General features: G+C 45.9%; 1 long non-coding RNA gene across 2 annotated transcripts in view; it reads right to left on the bottom strand.

The window, feature by feature from the left end:
- Positions 1-2,045: 2,045 nt before the first annotated feature.
- The window catches only part of LOC146867820 (uncharacterized), a 71,849-nt gene continuing 52,720 nt past the window's right edge, over positions 2,046-21,174 (bottom strand). The window contains exons 2-4 of one of the 2 annotated variants that reach the window (XR_014962283.1): positions 20,171-20,223; positions 19,613-19,861; positions 2,046-2,585 (exon numbers count right to left, since the gene is read on the bottom strand). This is a non-coding gene — a long non-coding RNA (uncharacterized LOC146867820). Of the gene's footprint in view, positions 2,586-15,822; positions 19,862-20,170; positions 20,224-21,174 lie in introns of those variants that run through there. The other variant, XR_014962282.1, reaches the window with a different exon arrangement.

Here is a 21,174-nt window from a genome sequence, read left to right as displayed (position 1 = left end):
TTGTAGCCTGGAAGTCTGTAGGATAGCGTCTCTGTCCCGAAAATTGAAGATCCGGGCGATGAGAGGCCTCGGAGGGGCTCCAACCTTAGGCCTACCCCCGGGGACCCTGTGAGCACGCTCCACCGCAAAGAATTTACTCAGCCCCCGAGGCTGGAGATGGGTGAGAACCAGGTCCTCAACAAATAGATCCGCCGCCTCCGCCTCGCGTCCCTCCGGCACCCCGATAATGCGGACGTTGTTCCTCCGGGCCCGACCCTCGGAATCCTCCAGCCGACGATTCATCAGGGCGCTCGCCTGGCCAAGCCTGCGCACCTCCTGTTGGAGGGCCGCCACGTCCGTTGTGAGGCCCGTGGTAGAGTGGGCCAAAGAGTCGACCCGGTCGTTGGTTTTAGACAAATCAGCCCTCACGAGGCCCACGTCCACGAGGAACGAGTCAATCTTCTGCTCCAGAGTGTCGAAGCGCTGGTCCACCGAGGCCTTCATCTCGGCGATGGCGCCCATGACGTCTCGGAGGGTCAGGTCCGTGGGCAGAGCGGAAGCATCAGTCGGGCCCGTAGGGGACCTACGCGGCGCCTCTGGGGATCCCTTCTGGAGGGTGTAGCGGTCCATACTGTTGGATTGCTGGGCCGCGCCACGGCGGGTCGATTTTATCTTAGCCCGATCGCCATCTTGTTTTGTGGACATGGTTTCAATCCCCAAGACGAGTCAGTCTCCTCAAGAAAGGGGGGGGCCGACAATCCAGTTCAAGGGGTCCAGGGGGGAGCGACCACCGCTCCGCAGGACGGACCGCAGCTGGCGGACCGGCAGGGCACCCCAGCGAGACCACACCACCGCACACCGCCCCGCAACCCAACCTCGCCTGGCAGCAAGGAGGGCGCAAAAGCGAAAGTGAAAGTGCGGGGTACGCGAGTCACCCAGCCTCGCCCGCCGCTGTTGTTCACTTTGTGTCCGGATCGCCCCACAACTCCAGTACGGGGGGCCGGTGTGGAGAAGGCCGCAAACCTCAATCGATGCTCCTGCCGGTGTCCGAGGTCCGATTTAAAAACGGAAAACGGGCGTCACCTCTGCTCGGGCTCACAAATACAGTCCCCTCATCTGGGACAGGATTCTGTCAGGATTTATGCAGGAGGTCGCGGAGGTCCTCGGGAGCCTCGCACCTACGCGGCCATCTTGGTTGCGCGCTAGGCTCCTCCTCTTCCATGATTCATTCTTACTAATCAATGGCAAGTGCACTGTATTAATTGCATTTTAGCACACCACCTTACAATCTTAACCAACAGAAGATCACTATCAGCAGTATAGATGTTTCTGAAAAGGAAACATTAAATATGCACACACATATATGTCAAAAATATGCAATAAATGCACTTTCATTACCTTTGATACACCATTTCTCCTTGGTATTAATGCATCACACAAATATAAATATGTATGTTGCATAAGCAAACATAAAAGGATGGAGCCAAAATTATGCTACTCCACTACCATCATAGCTGTTAAGTGGCAGCTGTGATCCTTTACGTAGTTCTGGATTTGTAGCCTACAGGGTATTATTTTCCGAAACTTGTAATTTTACTTTCAGCATTGTAAATAAAAAAAAGCTGGAAAATCCCAGCATGGAAAGTGTTGCGTAAAAGCAAGACAAATATGAAGGTATCACAAGTAACATGTGGCGGGGTGAAAAATAATGTGGAGTGATAGAGGGTAGAGAGTAACTGAGGGGAGGTGAATGCGAAAAAACTACAGGTGAATGGAAAATAAACTAATGAACTATGGGCCTGCTAAAGATAACCTGATCAGGGATGGAGTAGATGGTAGTTGAGTTTGGAATTGATCAATCAATCAGGATTTATAAAGTGCGGCTAATCACCTAATGGGGAATCCAGGTACTTGCAGGTCCCGGAGGCTTATTTGAATAGCAAGGTCATGATGGCCATTCAGAATGCCGGAAGTGAGGTGGGGGTCCGGAGTTGCGCGGGGGAGGTTGTTCCAGTTCTTTGCTGTAAAGGGGGAGAAGGAGCGTCCTCCACTTCTACTTTGGTAGATGCGTGGAGTATAGGCAAGTGAGAGGGAGGCAGAGCGTAGTCTTTTTAATGGTTGGTGGAAGGTCAGGTGGTGGTTAATATAGGCGGGTCCTTGGTTGTGTAGAGCCTTGTGTACTTTGGTCAGCAGCTTGAATTGACATCTCTTCTGTACGGGGAGCTAGTGGAGTAGCCTGAGATGGGGTGTAAGTTGGGTTTGTTGGGGAAAACAAAGGATAAGTCTGGCTGCGGCGTTCTGTACCATCAGAAGTCTCTGTAGAAGCTGTGTGTCGATTTCCACGTAGAGGGAGTTCCTGTAGTCCAGTTGGCTAGAGATGAGGACCTGTGTCACAGTGTGTCTCGTGTGTAGGGGTAGCCACTTCAAGATCTTGCGCATCATGCGCAAAGTGAGGAAGCAGGCAGAGGAGACAGTGGTGATCTGTGATTTCATGATGTGCTTGTTGTCAATTATTATTCCGAGGATCCTGACGTGGTTGGAGGTAGTAGGTGCGGGTACTAGGTCTGATGGCCACTAGGAGTGGTTCCATGTGTTGCTGCTGTTGCCTAAAATGATAAAAATAGTATCTGTTAAGAATGGAGAAGACACAATTGGGGAGCGGTATGGGGGAGAGTGTCACAGGGAAATAGAGGAGAGAGAGTAGAGGTAGATGCAGAAACACCTGGAAAGAATGGAGGAAAGATTAGTTGGAGATAGGGCAGGCATTGGTTACTTGAGCAGGGATGGAGTAGAGGGCATGATTGATAGGATAAAGAGAAAGTACCTGACAGGTTTAGTAAACAGAGAGCACCTGTATAATGAAGGAGAGAGCTTATGTGAAGAGAGTCATGCTAGGATTCATGCGAGACTGAATAATTTAACTTGAAATTAAATAATAGCCTTGGGACAGTGTTTATTATTTTACAAATCAGGTAAGTTCTGTCATTAACAATAAAGCATAGATCCAGCTGCTTTGCTTAGCTTGTAATAAAGTGTCACTCAAGGTGTCACACATAAGACATTGAAATACCAGACATAAGCATGTTGCAAATATGGTAATATCATGTATAAGAAAACTGAACACTTGACAACCCTGCTATAAACGTGTTACCTTACCTATTCCTAGAGGCGATAGGGCCTGGACAGCCTTTCACTAGCTCCCACTCACAGTGGCTCTGCCCTTTGCAGTTGCTGAGTGCCTCCCGTGTCCATGGCTTAGTCCGACAGGTCCTTTCCTGCTCCCAAAATCTACTTGGCCTCTGCAGGTCTGGAATGTTCCCCATCCCTCCTTGGGAAGGGGGAATGGGTTACAATCACCATAGCTTTGGCTTAAAAGCTTGTGATGCCCCCTGAAAGGGTACAGTACAGGTGGGCCTTTGTTAATTGTGAGGGTCTTGTAGCAGTCCATTGAAATGCACTGAGTGACTTACAAGTCTTGTGGGGAAAGTTTAATAAACTCACAAACCTGTATTGGGTCCAGTCAGGTTTGTTTGAAAAACATTAGCTCAACCATGGGTAACTGTGGCTCTGAGCAGTCAGGCTTTATTAAAGGAAACAAGTGGAAAGCTTTATGAAGTACCAAAACAGTTGAATAAGAAGACAACACAATCAAAATTCAACACCAATTTATAAAAATAGGTTGTATTTTTTAATATAAATAGACACCTAAATGACAAAACTCCACCTGAGGGCCCCGGAGAAATGAGACAATAAATCACAAAATAGATCATCGTAATCTTACTGTGACTCATGGATTAATGTTAGCCACAACATATAACTTGAAAACAACTATAAAAGACCTCTTGTGGCGACCAGCTCCGGCAGGTAGCCAGTCAATGAGACCAATAAGCTCCAGTGGAAAAGTTACCTCACAGTCAAAGCAGTCTACCGTCCCGTTCCAGGCTCTCTGGGCGAACCGCCATTGAGTTTAATGAAGTGGTCCTGATGCAAGGGATACCAGATGCTCAAGGATCCTGAGGATGCTGAGCCGGAGACAGGGGTCTTTCTGGGGCCACCACTCACTCCATGACACAATGGGGTGACTTTGTCCACATGGTCGATGTCCATTGATGTCTGGGTGAAGTGCAGCCAAAAACTAGTTGCTACTGATCACCGGTTACAGCGAAACCAGCGGTTTCCTTTAACTGGTGATAACTTCCTTAAGGGGCAACCAAACTGCACTCTGACAACTCTCCTGGGAGCAACAGACTTGGGTGCGACTTTCTAGCGCTAGGTCTTGGTCTCCCAGCAGCAGTTTGGCGATCAGTGCATTCATGGCTACCAACTAACCAAAGCAGGCTTCTTCAGCTTTTGTGGTCCTGTAACTGTAACAGGAAGCCAGCCAACTGATTCTTGGAGTCACTTCTTCTGTCTGGGACTAAGAGACGACTTTTCCATGAGCAGGGCACCACCAGCATAGTACACTCTTTGCAAGCCAGAGGAGCAGCAGGTACAGTCTAGTCTTTGATGTAGCCTCTCTTTGCTTGGCCCAGTGAACATTAGGACAGTCCTTCTTTGGTCCTCTGCACTACAGACATGACCCGAGGTCTGGGTGCCAGGGGTGCCACCTTTATGCCCAGTTCTTTTCCTCCGGGGAAGTTGTGACTACTAGCCAATGGGCTACCAGGTCCCTCTCTGCCTAAATAGACCCCCCAGATTATTGGGGCATAGATTTGAAAATTTAGCGGTACAAAAATTGAAATTTAGCTGCATTATTGCAGCACTTTATTTTACTCGTAATAATTTGTTTTCAGCCTTAAATCAATGGAAACTATTATAGCAGAGTATTCCACTTTGAAATAGGCATGTTTAAAGTGCCCTCAACTCTACGGAAGCACAGCTCTAATCCTAACCTCGTGATAGGGGGCCCTATTTCTCCCTGGAATGTTTTAGTGTCCATGTACGCACCCCTGCCCAGGACCCAAAACCCAGGCCCCTACTCTTGTGGTGCAGAAGTTGATCATATATTGTTAGATTTGGGGTCTCTAGTTGGCAGAGGCAGGTACCTTTGACAAATAGGGACCCTTGCGTCTAGTCAGGGTAAGGGGGTACACTCCTAAAATAACCACTGCTCACCCCCTTGGAAGCTTGGCACGAGCAGACAGGCTTATCTCAGAGGCAGTGTGTAAAGCATTTGTGAACACATACAGTAACCAAGTGACAACACTACAGATGGACAACACACAAGTTTTATAATAAAAATAAGTATTCTTTATATAGACTTAACACAAGACCACAAACGACAAAAATCCACAATACTGTACTTAAAATGGTAGAATTAGCTTAGTTCTCTTTAGATGTTAAAATGCAACACTTTGAGTTCAATGTACCTGAAGATGCGTAACGCTATACGACGAAATTTGGGTGACTATTGGGCAGAGGTTATGGATTGCCTAAATCAGGTGACGGACCGTGTTATTGACCCGGACCTGGGGGCCTGTTTACTACTTTGGTTCCCACACACCCACCGGACGAAGGTCACTAGCAAGTTTTATGACTTAGGATTGATAATGGCCAAGAGGGAACTGACTATGCACTGGAAGTCCAGGACGGGGCCTAGCTTCTTGCGGTGGAGGGCGGCCTTTGCGCGCTGGGCGGGGGCTGAGGGTGCGCTCCGGCTGCAATTAGCTCTTCGGAGGGATGACGAAAAGGCGCTGGCGACAGCCCGTGCGTGGGAGGCGCTGGTGGTGGAACTTCAGGGGCTGATGTCTAACAACGGGACAGAGGGGGACACCTCTGGCGGGCAGGAGGAGGCGGTGAACGGGGAGTAAAAGGGGAGTAGTAGCGAGCGCTGGAAGCAAGGGTGTGGCTAGGCACGAGGGAAAGCCATGGTTCTCTAGTGGAGGTTGAGCACCCATGTCTGATTTATAGCAGGGAGGGGGCACATCAGGAGCGAGACGAAAGACAGGGGGCACACTGACATGGGGTGGGGAGGGAGGGGGGAGGGCCTGTATGGGCTGGAAGCTTATTCTCCCGGATATTGGCTGGTAACTCTGTATGTGCAATACATTCTTTGACCAGGGAGGAAGCGGGGTTTGTACTGAGTTGATGTTATGAAAACAATAAAAAATGTTTCAACAAAAAAAAACGCTATACGACGAAAGTGTTGCAGGGAAGGTGATGAGTCTGTTCCTTACACTCAAGAACGGTGATGCGTCGGGTCCCTACTGCTGCATAGGGGATGCGTCGGTTCTTCTCTGCGAGAGGAGGTGATGCGTCGGTTTCTTACTGCACTTCCGTGGCTTTGCGGCCCACAACGCCGTAATGCGATGAAGATCCGGTACAATTTCGACAAAGATGGTGTCTTCTTCTTGATGCAACACGATGCGTGCACACCCGACGGCCGTGCCGCGACTCAACGATACTTCTGAGCCGCGACAGGCCCTGCGACACGCTTCCCGGTGATGTGGCGACATCTGATGCGACGTCGATCCTCTTCTCCGGCGATGCAAGACGCTTCGGCAACGATGCGACGGCCCTGCGGTGACTCACCGATTCTTCTGAGCCGCGACAGGCCCTGGGACAGGCTTCCCAGTGATGCGGCGCCATCTGATGCGACGTCGATCCTCTTCTCCGGCGATGCGAGGCTCTTCGGCAGCCCTGCGATGACTCAACGATTCATTTGAGCAACGACAGACCCTGCGACATGCTTCCCGGTGATGCGGCGGCGTCTGATGCAACGTCGATCCTCTTCTCCGGCAATGCGAGGCGCTTTTGCGTTGTGAAGCGACAGCGGCAGTTCGGCGTCATGCTTCTTGCTCGTGAGTCGCGCTTCCAGCTCCTTGCGACACGCAGTCCCTCAGAAAGCCCAGCACAACTGCAGGCACTTCCAAAGAACGCTTGTGGAGCTGGTTGGGGAAGTCTGTCGTCCCTGAGACTTCAGCAGGAGGCAAGCTCTTTTCTCAAGCCCTTGGAGATCCTTCACAAATTGAATAAAGTACACACAAAGTTCCTTTCTCCTCTCTTTGGCAGTCAGGCAACCACTGCAGGCCAATCCCTCAAGCTTAGAGATAGTCTTCCTCAGTCTCTCTGGTTTCTCTCCTCAGCAAAGGTTTCTTTTTGTTTCCCAAAGTGATCTAAAGTTCTTGGGTTTGGGTCCCAATATTTATACTCAGTTTCTCTTTGTTCTCTGAAGTCAGAGAGGCCTTTGCCTAGGCCAAACCAGTTCTGGTCAGCCCTGGAGCACTCTGTTTACATGACTCCTTCTTCCCTTTCACAGTGCAGGGCAGAGAAATCAGACGCACCACAGGCGGTGGAGCCAGCATTGTGGTGGGAAGGCACAGCCCTATTCAGGTCCCAGGTGCAACTCCTCCCACCCATCTACATGCAGATTTCTCTATTCAGCCCTGTGCTGACTCACCCTGTCTCCTGGAATCCCCCAGCCCCTGTCACTCAAACTCCAGACAAGGAATACACAACCTAGCAGAGGCAGACTTGGATGGTTGGATAAGAAAATACCTACTTTCTAAAAGTGGTATTTTCAAACACAGAATGTTCAAACCATCTCCACTAAAAGATGTATTTTATCATTCTGAGTTCAGGCATACTAAACTCGAACTTCTACCTAGTTCCCTGAGTCAGTTAGGATTATAGGACGTAATAATCAAACTGCCCATTCGGGCCTATGGGGAAAAGGTTGCCTTGCAATAGTGAAAAACGAAAATGGCTGTAATTCACTATTAGGACATGCCACACACACCAGGGCATGTCCTACCTTATACTTACAATGCACCCTGCCCTTGGGCCTACCATAGGGGTGTCTGATATGAAGAAAAGGGAAGGTTTAGGCACCGGCGTAGCTAGGGGGGCGGTGGGGACTGTCCGCCCCAGGCGGCACTATTTACGGGGTGGCGGCCGCGCGGCACTGATGACCCATGGGGGCGGCCTTTATAATTTATTTGCGGACACAGTGTCCGCAAATGAATTATAAAGGCCGCCCCCATGGGCCATCAGTGCCGCGCGGCCGCCGCGTATGTGCGTGGGTCCCAGAGCCATCAATCTTGTAGAGCGCGAGCTACCAATGATGGCTCTGGGAATCATTTTTGGCCAGCACCCCCCGTGCTGAAAGCGCTGCAGTGATGTGCGCGTGCGCCACCACCACGCGCTCTCGAGTCTGGAGAGTGCAGGTAGTGGTAATGGCTTCTGCGTCACACCATTGTCGCCACCATGGATTGATTGTTCTGCACTTGTATGTGCGTCAAGGTCTGATACCAATTGAGGAGTTTAATGTCCAGCATTTAAAAACAACATGCATCATTTTATTTGGCAATTACTTTCTTTTAAACATGTTAGGTTTTTGGTTATTATATACGTAAACTTAAACCTGTTTGTGGCAGAAAATGCATGTTTATTGTATTTTTGTTTTGATGAGATAGTTGTGTTTCAAGAAGCACAAAAATGACTTGCTTTTGCGCGTAGTCGCTAGGATTTTCACAGCAGCCCCTCTTTTATGCAGAGGGAAAATATGAGCCCTTATGTTTCAAGGACTCAATGTTCTCTGTGTTCGGGTGCTTCATTTTTGATATTTTTCTTCTGAGCCTCTCTTTGTTGATCAAAAACTGGCTTCAGCTGGGCACACTCTGGGCAAAAGGGGTCATCTGTCTGTGAAGCACGAAGTGGCAATAGAAAGTAATATCTTTGAGACTTACTGTTTTTTACTGGCTGCTCCAGAGAAGGCAAAGCTGTGAACTGACCATGAATTAGAGAAGTAAGAGTTAGTTACCACAAATCATATTGTCAATGATAAAGGCACTGGGCAACCATGGCTCAGTATCCTCCCAAAGTAAGTCAGCTCAGAAGGTTCTGCACTTCCTTCATGTGTACAGATGTGCGAGATACATGGTCAGCATCTTTTATAAGGACACTGGTATTGTCATGACTCTTTGGTGTCTTCTCTTGGGATGCTCCCAGCACATGCCGTCATGGCTCTTTTATAACCAATGACCAGGCAGCTTCATGGTTTTAATGTATACAGTTTTGTGAAACGTTGAAAGGTGGGTCTTGGGAATTAAATAGTTTTTCCCTTTTCCAAATGTATACATCAAACGTGTCCTGTAAGTGAGGTAGGTAATATGGTTGAGAAAGATCAGGTTATGGAACATCTGGTTGCTTGTGGAAAGTGGTTGTATTTGTCAAAGCCTGTTTTTGATGTTAGACATCACCTGTGCATCACTTTAATTTGGAATGGTATATACCTAATTGATGCTGTGCGGCAGACAAATTGGAAGTGCATAAAATAATAAATTATATTGTTCTAATTAAAACCACTCAGAACGTTTAATAATGAACATATACAGCCTGAATCAAACATGAACCAATTAGTGATAAAATGCACACGTTTCTAAAAAAAGATATTAAAAGAATTAGCTGAAAAGATATGAAAAACCAAAGGAGACTTTTTCTCAAACCAGTCTTTTTGGCCGAGGGTGCACGCACATGCGCACAGGCATCCATTATTTGCTTTAGTAGCCGTTCCTCAGTGGCATTGGGGAGATAAGCCGAATGTGTGAAAATTTTAAAACAGCAGCTCTCTCAATTAAAGACAACAGCACCCCTTTGGGAGCAAAGACAGACTAGGCAATCGCTTGGACCAGTATAACAAGTTCCTTGCCGACCATCCTGAGAGCTTTTATTGGTTTTAATGTTTATACTATCAATTTTATAGCTTTGTATCACAGTGGTGCTGTAAAATGCACTTTGAATCCCTGCCTGTCCTTCCCTTTTTATTGAGATACGCTATTCGCAATGGTTTTTAATAACTAAATAATAAAGATTTGACTTTGATATGAAACACAATTATGCAAGGAACAAACTTACTTATAGAAGTACAAATATTTTGAAAACAGAGTGCATTTCTCATTTCACAACTTAAAAAAAGAAATTTGGGAGTGTCCATCCTATGCAGCACTATCAGTACGAATTATTTACATATGAATGTAAACTATCTATGTGGACACAACATCATCCGATGTTCGTGGGACAAATTACTAGCTGGTAAGTAGATTTCTGTAGGTGACAAGCAATTTTCGAAATAAGTGATTTTCTTCAAATCGTGCGAAGAATAAAATGATACTTCAGTCAAATCCCAGGAAGTGTATAATCTGCTTGGACATTAAATGCTTGACGTAGTGTTATATTTTCTTGTTACTTAAAATCTGGGCAGAATTACAATTTATGGCTGTTAGGGGCTACATTTTAAATCAAGTTGCATTTAAAAAAAACATGCAGAAAACTGTTACTCATTATGTAATTGAGACTTGCCATATAACATCTGCAAGCTGCTGAACAGATAACATTATATAATTAACTTTCTTTGTGTGGTACTTTCATATTAAAGCTTATTTCTGCCTAGGCAGTGAGGCGAGTTTCCACTTATTTGTGTCTTGTTTGATCCAGAGACATATAGAAAAGGAAATAGTGTATTCTTGTAATACCCTTTGCTGTAGTACTCATGGCTCATCGATTTCGTCTCCCCCAGGATTCATGGGGCAACAATTAACTCAAATCAAGGACTACCGTGGGGACATAAAAAAATGTGAAAAATGATGTGTCCTTAGGTTTCAATACAAACAATGCATTTCCTATCATATTTTTTATTATAAAACGATTCACCCTTAAAGATTCTTTTTAATATGGCAAATGCTGCATTTTAGCACATATTGGTCAAATCTAACTGTAATGTATAAACAAATCTACAAGGGTGCAGTCAGCATCTTCGGGGACTCTCGATTTGCAGTTGGACGAATGGTTGTGCTTTTCTGAGGGACTACACTCTTCTTCATGTAACTTAAATTGTAAATAGCTGCAATTTGTCAATATAAAAATGGGAAAAGAATAATTGAACAGGGTGTACTCCTAATTATAAGGGCCCACCTACTCCCCCATCACAAAATCTGGATTTTTTTAATCTGGTGTCATCAAAACCCCAAACATAATACTGTTCTATGCATGGAATCTCCTGCTATATATGTTTCTGCTAAAATAAAAAGGATCTGTGCAAAGCCCTCGGCTGCTACTTGGAGCTGTGTCTACGCTATATCAAATATTCAAAATCAATATTTTGTGTTACCATCTTCCTCTTAAAATATCACTGTCAATGAAAATATTTCTCTTTCTCACTCAAAAAGGTTATATTTAGGGTTCCACACTGTTGGTAGGCAACCTATCGGCTAACCGTTTGGTCAGTGACCAGCAGTGCCACCACGTGCACATGAGGTCGCTGTATATATAGGCGATAGCTGTAGTTACACTGGATCGATTATGAGAGGCAATTCTCTCAGCATGCACAATATGTACATGGTGCACTGCCAAATGTGCACAGTATGTAGGCAGGCCTCTATTGTATGCACATTGGACACCCTCTACATATAAGCAGGATGTATCCCTCAGACATATCAAAAGTGCATAGCCTCTTGCATACGCACGGCATATAGACCTGCCGACTGTGCCTATAATCAAGTTGGGCCTCTGCTAAAGTACCCAACTTCTCCAAATCATGAAACCACTAAGGACCTCATTCTGAGTTCCCCATTACCTCTGCAGGGAGATAACGGGGATGGAATTTACAATACGGACCGGTATCTCCCCTGAGTTTTCCCCTTGGAATGGAGAATAATATGCAAACCCAGTAATAACAGATCCAATTCTACAAGTTATTCTCCGCCTTAAAAAAAAAAAAAAACGTTCCACATCTGCAGACCTTTTCTATAATGTCCTGCGCACTAGTGTGCATTGCAAAACAAGTGCTGCACTTAGGGTGCAGACAGTTTCATAATGTCCTGGGCACTAGCATGCATTTCAAAACTAGTTCTGCACTTAGGGAGCAGACAACTTCATAATGTCCTGCGCTAGTGACAAGCACCAGAAATGGATGGGCACACACATAGCTAGGGGTCACAACCCAGGCTGGAAGGTACTGAATGTGGTGATGAGGAATAAGGTTAAAAATACATGGTAACGGGATGGAATAATGGAGTATGTCTAACGTTATGATGTAAAGCATGCCAAGAATGTCAGAACACAAAAGCAGTGTGCGATTTCTCTAAGTCACTAGGCCTTGTGTGAAAAAAACTTCGATATATCAATAACAAGCTGGAGGTTTTTGGCGCGATAGAGCCAAGCTACATGGTTGACTTTATTGGGGGCTCCGGAGCAAATACGTCCTTTTTTCCGCAGTCTCCCTCCCCCTCCTGCTATCGGCCATGGGCGGCAATCTGAGGAATAGTCCCGGGCGCCTGAACCTCTAGCTACGCCACTGGGTTTAAGGACTGGCAAGTGGGTGCACTTGCCCAGTCAGCATGGCAGTACCAGACTGCACACAGGCTCTGCAATGGCAGACCTGAGACATACTTTTACAGGCTGCTTCTGTGGGTGGCACAACCAGTGCTGCAAGCCCACCAACGGCATTTGGTTTACAAGCCCTGGGCACACTCAGTGCACTGTACTAGGGTCTGACAAGTAAACCAATGGAGTCACTAATCCATACATTAATTTACAATAGGAGAGCTTATGCACTTTACCACTGATCAGCAGCTGTAAAGTGCCCAGAGTCCTAAAACCAACAAAAACAGGTCAGACAAAATACAGGAGGAAGGCAAAAAGTTCAGGGATAACCCTGCCAATAAGGACCAAGTCCAACATATATGTTTAGTTGAATCTAAACAGTTTATACAGTGCACAGCATTTGATCTCTTTAATAGCAGATAATACTGTATCCTAGTCTGTGAAAGTTGAAAGGATGAACTTGACCTGCCGGGATAGTAACCTGTGGCTAGCTGGTCACTGCAACAGGCCCTAAAATCATTACACTAGCCTACCTGTACTTAGCTATCGCCTCACTTGGGTCATTCTAGGGAACTTCAAAGGCCAATCCTTTCATTGCACCCTCCCATGAGGGAAAGTAATGAACTGGACAGGGCTTTCATCACCATGCCCGGGCCCCAGTGTCTATGGATTTGTGACCTCAAAGAAAATGATCTGATTTATTAACACCAGTGGTGTAATTAGACGTGTGCTCTCTTGTCACCACAGCCTGCCTGTTTGTGGTATCAGATCGCTTCAGCCACAGGAGCCAGGCCTTTTCCCTTTGTACTCATGAGGCTTCATCCCATGTGATAATGGAAATGAATAGCATAGATGGGAGACTGGCTTAGGGTGGCACATTGTGCTAGCACACAATATTCACCTTGGTGGTTTGAGGAGCTGGAAATCAGCAGAATCCACATTAAATTTGGAAGCAGACCAGTGAAGCGGCCAGGCCTTTAAATTCTTCTGCACGATTAGACCTTTTTAGGTCTTGCGTGACCCAGCGCATGCGCTGGTCTGGCGAGACTTATTGAGAGGGTTCCAAAAAGTGCTACCAGGCCAGCATAGAGCTACAGTGCACGTGCGTGGGAGCGCGCGCCGCGCTTTACCGCAATTACTTTTACTTTCACTTTTGCTGCCGCATGGCCGCTTTGATGTTTGATCGTGATCGCGATCACTTTCACTTTCATGGCCGCTTTTGGGACCTTATAAGTATTTAGTTATGCAACTGTTGCATAGCTAAACACTTATAAGGTCCCAAAGGCGAGACCTATTGGCTATGCCAATGCTTGTTTGGGTTGCTGCTTGCATGAGGGCACACACGCCCTGGGGCATGTGAACCATATCTGGTTTGGAGGAATCTGTTACTAGTTTCTCCAGGCTGACTGAGACACCGCAGGTCCTGTGCAGAATGTGCAGGTCATGTGCAGAATTTATTTATTAAATTTTGGGGATATAGAAACAGACAGCTTGACAGATAAAAATGATTTATAAAATAACTAAGTTTAAAACATACATGGGCAGTCTCTATATTGTAAAAAATCCAAAATGATTTGGCCGCAAAACTACAGTTCCTTAATATTAAAAGAGGACATGGCAATCACAGTCCAGTTTCTCTATTTGCAAGACATACTAAGTTCAGTTTCTGGATCGAAGCAAATCAGTAGATCACAAGCCCTCTGCTCTTTTAGAATGTTCTGTCTGTTCAGATGCTCACATCTCGCTGTGAAGTGTCTCTATTGTAATGTAGAGGAGGTGTGATAGCCGACTGCCCACCCGCCTGTCCCTCATCTGCCAGCACCCAGTGTCCTCTCTGCCCACACCTCACAATGACACTTTTGTTTAGTGCTTTAAAAAGGTGCTTTCATGTCAAAATGCATTTGCATCTCTTGAATGGGAATCAAAACACGAGATCAGAAAATAAGTTTGGTAAAGGAGCGTGCAGCCAGAACAGAAGCCAGGGGGTCAGAGAGTAAGAACAGAGTTATCATGACCCTAACCACAGAAAGGACCGCATAAGGGGAAGGAAACATATTTCCATCTACTATTTCCATATAGCGCTATTTATGGCACCAATGCTGTTTCTAAGCACTGTAAATAACAGGAGTTACTTTTACCCAAACTCATAGGTACTCCGCTTGGTAAAGAACATTTACCGCGAAACTTTGTCCCCGCAGGGAATCACAGCGCGGTGGTTACAACGACCGCGTTGTGATTCCGCATACCATTACTCCGCAAGTTGGAACAACGACTTGCGGAGGGGGGGGAAGGTGTTAGATTTAAAATCCAATACCTTCCCTAGTGTCCGCACAGACTGAAGTTGGAATAGTAAATTATACTATTCCAACATCCAGCGCCCCCCTCCGCAAGTCGTTGTTCAGACTTGCGGAGTAATGGTATGCGGAATCACAACGCGGTCGTTGTAACGACCGCGTTGTGATTCCCTGCGGGGTGAAAGAATGCGGGATGAGGAGATAGATTCACTCCGCTTTACCAAAATCCGGTGGATGGAAACATGTTACTTACAGATCACAGCAGAAACCAATGAGAAGCATTAATTCATTCAGCCATCCTGGGGGGACGAGGTTAACAAATTCCAGTGAAGGTATCGCTCTGGTGCAAGGTGAGCAATGCATGAGAATTGTGCTTTACAAAAAGTGTTAATGCGTGGAACTGTCTCTAGAAGAAGGGGTTGCCGGGCCCAAATTCGTAATATAATCTGAAAAGCCCCGGGGAAGACAAAGGGTAATAACCCCAGGGTAAGAGCAAAGACTGCGCTGGAGACGAGTCTGCATCTTTACAGCTTTCTGAGAAATTGGACCGAGAAGGCGACTTAGTGCTGAATTCAGTCCAAATACAGAGAAGCCTGCACCAAGCAATTTTACGGCTGCACGGCGGCACGTAGTGACCGGTGCGCCTGCAACGAATAAGAAGCCATATGTTTTCCCTTTCTTCTGGGTGACCTTTTTTAGCGGCCAAAATAGCAAATATCGCGGCCTTCGCGCTTAATCAGCCAATTTCGTGATTTTTTTGTGAATCGTGAAATGCTAGAGGATCTGCCTAATGAGAATTTCCTGTGAAGTGTGGCATCTAGCTAACCTAGAATGCACCATTCTGCCCACACCCAACATGGCAAGTCACTTTTCTTGGCGCGTGTAGCTCCCTAGCCAATCCCAGAGGTGTGGCTAGCTGGGGGCTGCATGCCCATAGAATAAACGATTTAGCAGTGGCTTCCATCTCTCTATCCCCGATGCCAGCCTGTATACAAAATCAAAAGAGCAGCTCATCTAGTTTGTGTCCACCATTTGCCTTTTAAAGGCAGATTCTACTTTGAAGCTCACCTTTTGGGGCTCACACCCTGTTTGGCTTTCCTGCCAGGGAGAGGTCAAACCTCCTCCAAAGGCAGGCCCTTTGTATTCCTTTTGAGAGTGTTCATACCTCACCCAAGGAGGGCAGAAGGCTATCTCGTGGTCAGCAACCGTGAACAGTCACTGTCAGTCAGTCAAAATCACTTTATTCAGTTAATTTTTAAAACCATAAAGGTATACTACATAAAAACATAGGAGAACCATTAAAAAACATATACATATTTCATTAGGAACATAATCTTAAGCCCCAAAAACATCAGAATCAAAATCATTTGCAGTCATTACACAAAGGGTTGCGTGTCCAAATATTTCTTTTGAGACATGATCCTATAAACCAAAAACCTCAAAATAAACTTCTAGTCTTTTTACCAAACATTTGTGGTCTACATTGTCACATTCCGATGACAGGGCAAGTACAGTGTCATCTTAAGGATTTTTAGGCCCCAGGCAAGAAACAATTGTGGGGCGGGGGGCTCTTCAAAACAAATATAAGTTTAATTTGAAACATTTTCAGGCTGCTTGGATTTCTCCAGTTGATTAGGGCAAATATGTTATCACCATGGCTAGCAGGGTAGGACTGTTTTCTTGAAGAATGTTTTTATTTATGTTGGCATACTACCAGTCCCTACAAGCACACCCAGACGTAGATGACCCAGATTCTGAAACATCATTTTCACAAAACATAGAGCCAACCTCGTAACCATCCCACTGATTACCACCTAAAACTACAGAACACACATTCCAACTCACTCAGATCGACACTTGCTCTGTAGTACTCCACACATCAGACATTAGAAACCTCATCACCTATCACATGCTTGATGCCCTCTTCATCACAGAAACATGGTTCACGTCCACATCTTCGCACATCCTAGACATCCCTATTCCAATAGGCCACAGCATTCTTCATGTAGACCGCACACATATGCTGCTGGACCTTTCAGCTGCCTTCATCACAATTGACCATCCCACCCACATATGCACCCTGGAGTCTTGAATGGAATTTACTATAAATGTTCTTCACTGGTTCTCCTCCTTCATTTCCAAACAACACTAGTTGGTTCACAAGAGCATGACCAGGTTACAAAAGATCACAAAAGATCCCTATCACCTGTGAAGCCCCACAGGGTTCTATATTGTCTCCTTTCATCTTCAACCTTTATATGGAGTTGCTTGCCACTCTACTCACAGAAGCTAGCACCAAGATCCACCAGCATGCTGATGATGCATCAAGATTCACCAATATGCTGATGATATACAACCTGACTTGAAAGTCTCGTCTGCTTCAGACATCCAATGTCTCAAACACTGCTTGCACATCATCATGACCTGGATGCCAGCGTCTACCTAAAACTCTACCCAACCAAGACAGAATGCCTGTAATTTGCCAAAAATAATAAACAAGATACAGTACAAACCTGTCTCACTGTAATTATTCTTGATGGCTTCGAACCTCAACTTACACTGAATGCCAAGCCACTTGGATTCACCCTGGACACCACCCTCACCCTCAAGGAACAAATTGCCAAAAAAACGAAGGTGGCCTAGAACCATCTCTCTCTTCCAAAGAAAGTCAATCTAGTAGTCCAGAAAGCATCTTCAGAGCTGCTGTTCAAACTCTTGTACACCTGCATATAGGATATAGGTGGTGCCTATGTCCTACTCCATGGCCTCCCCTACTCCACATTAATAACCCTTAGCGACATCCTACATGCTGCAGCACGTATCACCCAGGGCCTGAGGAAATAAGATTACATCACCCCTCATCCTGATGGAACTCCATTGCCCCCCCTTGCCAGCCCGCCTCATATATTGAAAACCAGATGCATCATTTACAAAGCGATCGTCACACCCTCTTATCTTGCAGACAAGTTCACCATGTCTAGTGGATCTCAGCTCGCCCTCAGCCAGGATACTATCTGACTGCAGCCTATGAAGTGTAAAAGGAAGAAAACAGACAGTAAGACTTTTCCATATAAGCACCCAGGATCTGCAACACTGTCCCCGTATCCATGAGAATCACCCCAGCGCTGCTCCAATTTAGGAGAGAGTTGAAGACTCACCTCTTCAAACAACACTATATCAGGAGGCATACATTAAATATCCTCTACCCAGCTTTTTCTCCTCTTACTTGTTGACTTTCTGCTTTCCCTTGACCATATACAACACTCTGCTGCTTTTTCTCGCCATAAAATTGCCATATACATTGTTGGAACTTGTATCACTGGTGGAGTGCGGTGAAACCCTTCTCAAGTAGCAATTAAAAATTCTGGTCAGGGTGAAGTCACAAGAAAACCCTAATTTAAACTGTGCTTAACCCTCTGGTAAATTTGTACAAAGCAGTCAGGGCTTAACTTAGAGACAAGGTTTAAAGTATTTTTGTAGCATTTCAAACAGTAATAAAGTTAAAACACACCACAAGAAAAATGCCACACCAATTAAAAAAATATAGTAACATTTAACAAATTATTTGAGACCAAAATGCCAAAAATCTAATCAGTGGAACCGGAGATACTCAATGTTAATGATTTAAGGTAAGTAAAGCGCCATTTACGGTTATCTGGTCGTGCGAGACCGGGTGAAATTTACAAGTTGAGGCCGACTGCAATGGAGCGTGGGTGCGGATACAGGGACCAGGTTTGTCCTGCTGAAGGAGTTACCTTCATAAGCCCAGTGCGAAGAGTTCTGTTCGAGGTAGAGGGAGTTGCAAGGAGCTGGGAGAGCCTCCTTGATGTACGTCGAGGTAGCGTGAAGAGCAGGCCGAACATTGTGGACTGTCGTCTTTGTAGCTTGAAGATCCTGTTGTACGTCGCAGGCGGTCGTTGGTAGTGGTTCACGTTGGTGGTCAACCCAGGCTGTCAATGCTGTAGCGAGAAGTGAAGATTTTAGGTTGCTGGGTGTCACTGGCGAATACGGTTGCATGAAGAGTCGGGTTCACTGGAACTTTGCATTGGCGGTCAGTGTGAGCGGTAAGATATTGGTGCAAGCAAGCCAGTTTGTGGTCGCGAAGGGCCAAAAACTTCAGGATTTTTTCTTTTGTTTGAGGAGGAGCTCCACTGATGTCACACCAAGGATCCAGGACCTGAGGAGCACCTCTTGGGGTTCTGGAAGTTACTCCAGCAGAGGCCAGCAACTAAGGCTCAGACAGGTTCCGTTGCAGGTCCAGGCAGCAGGTCAGCTGGGCAGATGCAGAGAGCCTCTGGAGTATGTGAGGTCCCTGTAGCTCAGGACAGGAGGTCAGTTAGCTTATCCTTACACTCACCGCAGCCTCGGATGAAGGTCTTCCTTCTCAACAAGCAGGGCTGTAGAGTAGCAAGGCAGCAAGGTAGCAGTCTTTCTGGCAGCAAAGCAGCACAGCAGTCTTTCTTCTCTATCCACAGGCCCAGAGATGTACTGAAGAGTTGGGATTCTGATGGTCCACCATTTATACCTGGAGCCCACTTTGAAGTAGGAGAAGGTTCTAAGGTTCTAGAGGTTTTCACCCCCAGAGGTGTTAGGAATTCCCTGCCTCCCTGGCCTGGCCCCAGCTTGTCAGGGGTAACAAAATACTAGTGTCAAACCCTTTGTGAGTGTGCTCAGGCAGAGGCTTTTTATGATGTGCAAGTGTGGTAGGCGACAGCCTCCCCCCACCATGTCAGGATGAAGGGGTTGAGAGTGGGATAGACTTATTTGGACTGCATCACTGGTCCAAATCTCTCACCAAGTACCACACCGCACCTGAAAAAGAATGCACAGAAACCATTTTAATTTGGCAAGAAACAGCTCAATGGATGCATAAACAAAGGAGGACGAGGACAGGCAACACCGATGTACATAAAAGGCAGTAAAGAAGGGCTTGTGTCTCGACCTGGAAGGCAAAAGAGTCTTTAAGCAACACGGAATCTGAATCAACGTTCTAGAATGCTGAGAGCGGGAGAACCAACCCTGCATAGCCCTTCGACACTGTGCATCGCTGAAGAGGACCCGCTGGCAAACTCTGGCTGCAGGACCTGAAGGACGATGTTGGAAGCAATCCTTAGAATCGAGACAGCCACTGGCAGGACTCTTCGCTTCCTGGAGGAGTGTGGCTGACACAGGTGCGTAACCGGTTATGATCCTGGCAGGGGATGCAGTAAGGAGCAACAGTTGGGACGGTTTGGTGGCTACCTTAGTTGAGAACATCCTGGTTTGGCCTTAAGAGAGAAGAGTACCAGGTTAGGAGCTCCCTTAAAGCTACGCTCCAATTATTATTGTGCTTTTTTGGTTATTTTGGTTTGCTCCTTATAATTTGATTATTTTGTTACCGTAAAGGAACAGTCTTTGTTTACTTTTGCGCTCCCTTTAAATATTAACCCTTTTTTGGGTGCAACAGGGAAAATCCCCAGAGAGAAGAAAAAAAAACATAGAGAAAAACTGGGACAAAGCAGCATAAATTCCAAGGAAACCGTAGATAACAGACAATAGCCAGAAAAGAGGTTATTAGACAGAGGAATAGAACTTACCTGTGTTTTCTCCTTTCCTCAAGTGTGCTGGAGGACTGACATCCGGTCCAAACCTGAGATAAGAAAAGAGAGGAGAATCAAAGAACTTTGTAACTTTAAGTCTAAAAATAAAAATACCACTTTCAAGAAACCCAAAAGAGTAACGTGTCTTGCATGACAAGCGACACCCATCTTGCCAACACATATTCACCCTTTGTCACATTGTCTGGGAGCATTACACAAAGACCTACAGTGAGTTACAGCTAGTTGTGTGACCCAAGATACAAGATGTAGGCACCAAATGGTTAGGACATTAAAATGCCAACTTTCTAAAAGTGGCATTTTCAGAATTGTGACTTGAAATCCAACTTTACCAATAAAGATGATTTTAAATTGCAATTCTTTGACACCGAACTCTACATTCCTCCTTGCTGCCAATTGGAAGTTATTGCTTATTAAATGTAATAAGGTAATCCACTGTTATCTTATGGGAGAGGTAGGCCTTCCAGCAGTGAAAAACACATTTAAGAAATGTTCACTATGAGAACATGTGAAACTTAAAAGTACATGTCCAACTGTTTGAATCCACTGCACCCCCCCCCCCCTTCCCCCATGGGTGTGTAGGGCCTACCCTAGGGGTGACATATATGTATTAAAAATGAAGTTTTAGGCCAGGCAAAAGGTTTATTAAATGGCACACACAGGCTCTAATGGCAGGCCTGGGGCATGTTTAAAAGGCTGCTTAAGTGGGTGGCACAATAAGAGCTGCAAGCCCACTAGTGAGAAAGCAAAAGACACAAAAATGATGGATGGAATGTGGAATAAATTAAACATTCACCCCAGTCAAGAGAACTGGGTTAAATCCATTGTTCTTTTCCTCACCAAGCCACCCCAGTTTAGACCAAGCCAAGCCAGATGTAAATCAGTATTGACCCTGCTCCTCATGGGGACAGTCCAGCCCGAACTGTCATGCCAGGTCCTTCCTGGACCAAAAACAAGTATCCTGGGATCGGTTTCAGGGTATA

The sequence above is a fragment of the Triturus cristatus genome, chromosome 1_2, assembly GCF_964204655.1.
Source record: "Triturus cristatus chromosome 1_2, aTriCri1.1, whole genome shotgun sequence".
In the NCBI taxonomy this organism is placed as follows: Eukaryota; Metazoa; Chordata; class Amphibia; order Caudata; family Salamandridae; genus Triturus; species Triturus cristatus.
Note: the sequence above shows the minus strand (reverse complement) of the source record. Positions and strands in the feature narration are given on the sequence as shown.